Raw genomic sequence first — 5580 nt, forward strand, 5'->3', positions numbered from 1 at the left:
CTATTGTTATGTAGGCCCCTAATTATTTTTTGCCCCTTTAGACTCCTATATATAGCAAGGAGGTCTTTTCATTTGAATCATCCAAGAATTTTTTATTTATGTGATGTAAGGGAGGTTTCCCCATAGTAGAGGCATATTATCTAGTTGTTTATCTATATTTTCTTATTTTTATACTGTGATTTTGTATTAGGATACATAAAATTTGGTGTTAGAGCTCTTGATCCTAGGGTTTTGCTGCTTCAAATGGGTCATCGTGGTATTTTCTCTATAATTATTTTCTATGAAGCTTGAAACCATGAAAATAATACCACGTGAAGTAAAAATATTGATGAACATTTGGATACAATTTCATAATTGGTTCACAATATTTTGGGAGATATGATCCGATGAAGTTAGGGTTTCTACATGCTCCAAAATTTAGTCTCAAATGAGCGTTCTTGGTAAAATTCTCATAACTTTATCTTCGAGCATCGGATTTAAATTTCGTAAAAAGTGATTGAAATTGCACAAACTTTAGTTTATTGTGTATAGGTTTCGGGGTTGAAGGTTAAAGCAGTGACATGTGGCATCCCTTACAAGTTCGATCTACTAAACCAATCCATAATCAAGTTGTCATGGGATAATTGGGATAACTTTGCCTTGAAAAATCCAGACTTAGTCTAATTGGTGGCATTGGAAAGAGGAAATAGAAGGTTACCACATGACATAATTTCAAACCTTGGGAGGTCTAAATTATAGGGATGCAACAATTTCAAGATTACCCTCATCGACAAGTTCAAAACCAAGCTCTAAAGGTATGTATTTTTAAAATTACGTAACTTTTGTTTGAAAATTTAGTTTGAAGTAACTCAAATGACATAGTGAAGCATTGATATCATTAATTGGTTTCAAAATTTCTCCCAAAAAAAAGCTAGACCCATTAAGCCCTCAGAAATCTCTATTATGACGCATGAAAAAGGGGAATAAGTGCAACATGCTATATCAAAATTATGGGACTAGGTGCAACAAATTTCACTCTCACAAAGAACAAAAAAAATGAACTAGAAAATATGATAGAAAAGAAGATAAATGAAAATAAGGAAGAAATAGAAAATGGTAGCACCCTCCTCCCACATCTACCCAAGCAACCGGCTAGCCAGGTTAATCATGTGACAAGAGGCTGTTATGATATGATTCGACCTCCTAAGTCACATTAAGGAAGTGGAACCAATGGAAACACACCATACAAACATTTAACATCAGCATTAAGACCTTCAGGAACCAATCCAACCTTTCTGCCAACCATCCCCTGGGTCCCACTGATCTTTTGGACCACTTAAACTATGTAAGCTCTCATGTTATGGGCATGCCAGCATCTAGGGACCTCTGGATGCTCCCACAGGCCTGCAAACTAGCGTCTAGGGGTTATTTTCTCACTTCTATGCAAGCGTCCTCGAGATTTAAGCCACATTTTCATGGCTAGAGCCTAGGTCACTGCCTAGAAATGAATGACACCTTCAAAATAGTAAGATAACATGGAAATAATAGTACTAATGCAATTACTTGAATAAGACCTTGACTAGATCCCTACTAACCATGACAAGAATTTTGTCAAACATATCATGAATATGTATTCTATAGGTGTAAATAACAGATCTTAGCATATGGGGTCTCATACTTATCTGAGATTCACTATGAGGCAGTGATGCCATAACACATTAGTTGCAGTTTCATCCATTAGGTCATAGATACATTTTCCATCCATTTAAAATTAAAAACATGATGAGAGCCATACATAGCTACTGTCATAAAACATATACTTAACCAGCATAATAGCAAACAAAATACCAAGGAAATCATAGCCATACAATTGATATATAAACCAGTATAGTAATCATGGAAATACAAGGAGAAATAACCTCATACTCTATATACATTTTATTTATGTATGGGTTAGAAACTAGTTGTGCACTTGAGGATGCGTGTAAAAGAAAAAAAAATCAAAGACATATTTCAATGTTATTATGCATGTGCAATGAAGTGGAACGTGATAAGATGTTTAAAGCATAACTAGGAAAGATTGATTATTTGAGTTTGACAAATGGATATTTTATGTAATGATGTCAGAGTTTACTGATAGTAGTAATTGTAGGAAGGGATTAAGACTTACGTGAAGGATGAATTATATTTAACGTTATGGCAGGCAATGAACTAATGATCCATGTAGATTGAGGGACCATCAAATGCAGGATAGTCCATTGCAAGGTACAACTAGACCACAAAGACACAATGCTCAAGGAATCATGGGGTAAGGTGTTTTTATAGCATGATTAATGTAATAACTTCTACCTAGTTACGCTAAATTAAAGATGATATTTCTTTGTAATATTTTTTTAGCAATGGTCAACGGATGGACTTCCTTACTACCATTGAGTGAGGGTGAACACCCTCATGAATTTTTTAATAAATTAAATGTTTGTTGGTTTTTGCCTATGGGGTTTCCTAGGTATATCGATGTCTGTTGATGTGTTTTCCTACTATGTCATTCTAATGATGTTCCTTCTTTGCATGATGTTGACACTTACATCATTAAATATGTGACTAACTAGCCTAATTAAATGTACAATAATAATGATGTAAGGTTACAACAGGGAGTTTTATGTTAATATGTTGCAACAATGGTTGTTATGTTATATTCCATTCCTAAAGTTACTTTATGTAATTATGATGATTTTATCTAATGGCAAGTTAAAGAATACGAAATAAGTGAATGTGAATAATACATGCTAGTAATTTTGTAAAAAAAATCAATCCTATGTATTTTTACACGAGGTTTACCAGGTGATGTTATAGGGGTATAAGAGCAAAGGTTGCAGCAATGACACCTTTTTAGGTTTTGTAAGAACTAGAATGGAGGTATGATGTTATTGGAATATAAGTTTAAGCATGAAACTAACGAAAATTACATGGAAATGTACATAGTAGATTGCATTTGATATGAGATGCATGTTGGTATTAATAACCATATTAAAGAATGATAAGTGTGATGTTTGTTTTAAAGAATAATTGTGCTCATGACATTTGAGTCATTATGCGGATAAAAGGAAATAAGAAACTATATTGCATTTTTGTAGCTAAATTGTGAACGATTTTGAATACTCACACTGTAAATAATGATAATGTGAATTAAATACCAACCTTTTCATGCATACTCTTGTAATAATGCTTAATGGTGCATTTAAAGAAAATTTATTAGAGTTAAAATACACTGGTTATAAGAAAAGAATGAATGCATGTATTTGTGTGATAACGAAGGAATTAAGAAAAGTGGGGGTTGTCCTTAAAGAGGACAATAGAATGTTTTAAAATACATTGAAATAACCTCGTTGAATGTTGAAGATAAACAATGAGTCAAGTGGTAGGTGTTGATTGTAATGACTAATTGTCAATTGTGTCTTGTCATGGATTCTAATTGATTTTATGATGGTTGGTAGAGTTGATTATTTATCATATTGGACTACCTTTCATGAATTAGTATTGTATGATTGTAAGTTCTTGATTGTTACATAGAACTTATATCATGATAATAGTAGTGCTTTTAAGTGACTGCTTCAATACAAATGCATTGTTACATCAATAATAAAAACATAAATAGAAAAGGGTTATGGATTTGCATATGAACATACATAAATCATAATTGACAGGACGAGGGCATCCAAGATTCTTTGATAGTATTATGTATGTTCTACCAACTTGATGATAGAACTAGTACTAATGAGATGTTGTTGATTGCATTGTTTGTTGAAGCTTCGCAGCTCTACAAGTTGATGATCCAATGATAATGTTAGCTGGTATGCATCATACAAATATGTTAATATCAGCTGTTAGAAATTCACCCAGTGCATGTGAATATTGTACATATTAAACCTAATTAGTTAAGTCCATTATGTTGTGGAAATATGGCGTCTTCATTGATGGCACCAAACAAAAATCTGGATGGCATTTTGAATCTATTAGCATTACGGATTTATTTAATCAAGAAAAGTTTGTGTAAATGAATTCAATTTAGTACTGTTGAATCATGATTGTTGATTAGATACATATGTGTAACTGAAATGTCATTTTACATGAATTGGTGAATATGGTATTTTTGAAGGTTATGTTTCCTTAATTATTGTTGTGGAAAACAAATTCATGGAAACTTTGTTTTAATAGAGTGTGGAAGAGGTTATTTTTATTCTCTATGCTTACTCCTAATGCATGGAAATGGTTTATGAAAAAGCAACAGGACCAATACCATTCTACATTGTAGAAATATTGAGAGCATTGATGCATGTGTAAAGTAAAATTGACAAGATATTTTGTCAATAACATTATTTTGTGGAAGTTATAGTTTTATCAAAAGTGGTTTTGACTAATGTTTCTAGTGTAACTAAGAAAGGGTAGCTTAACGGCAGCACTTCTAGTACCGCAGTTAATAAGAACCAGTAAAAGGTAAAATGTTGCAATGAGATTTGCAATTGTAAATGTGAATCTATAATGTTTACCATTATGATATGAAAAATTTGTGCATAAAAGATGTAGTAATGCTTTTCTAAATTGCATGTTGATTATTATGTAGAAAATTTGAAATGAATACCATGTGTATGACATGAGATGTCAGACATGATTTCTTGTCAAAATTACTTTTACATATTATAGGGCCCATGCTAAGGGTCAAGTATGAATACATGATCTACATAAATGTTCCTTATGCTTTAATGTTAATGTGCATATGGTTAGTTATGTAAATTAAAGTGGAAAATGTGCTAAAGGCAGTTTCACATTCCAAGTTTGTTATAGGACAGTTGGGAAAGGCCCAAGGAGGGCCATGGATAGTGGCATTTTCCTTCCTGGATTTCCTCTCCCTAGAGATAGATTATCTCAGTAAGGGAAAAAGTTTAGCCAAGATGGTGAGAGGAGAAAAGCTTGAGCCAACCTTGTTGGTTTTGGAGCCTATTGGAGGAGGCCCCAGAGAGTGAGTTGTTGCACTCTAAATTCCTCAAGACAGGATGTTGTCGGAAGAATAGGCGAAACGCTACAAAGAGGAATCATGTGTTGGACCAAGTGTGGTCATTATCAAGGAATTGTCTCAGATGTGAAATTGGCTCAATATGGTTAGTGGAAACTATTTATCATTGGTTGGGAGGATCATTCTTTTTCCCATAGTGGTTTTCATAGCATAACAAGTTAATTAAATTAGATAAGTGGTGTGTTAAAATAAATTTCCTATCTAATTATGTAAGAATTTTATATACATCCTGATATGAAAGGAGCCTGATGCTCAGGAAGGAACTACTAGAACTATAGTCCCTTTATTGTATTACCAGTCTTGTGGGTGTCTTTAGCAGGGGCTAAGATAGTGTGCACTTTATGCAATTACGACAACTTTGATCATTTCGGTGATTATAGAGCTAGGCGGTCTCTCAGTACTAGTAGAGGTATTGTGATTAACAAAATATCACTTGGCAATGCATAAATAATTGATAGTTTAAAATGTTATGATTAAAAATAATGTGATTATTGTTGAGAGATATTAACTGAATATGTTTCTCATACGCC

This window comes from Pinus tabuliformis, chromosome J (assembly GCF_031772625.1).
Source record: "Pinus tabuliformis cultivar Carrire ecotype Pingquan chromosome J, CPIR1, whole genome shotgun sequence".
Taxonomy (NCBI): domain Eukaryota; kingdom Viridiplantae; phylum Streptophyta; class Pinopsida; order Pinales; family Pinaceae; genus Pinus; species Pinus tabuliformis.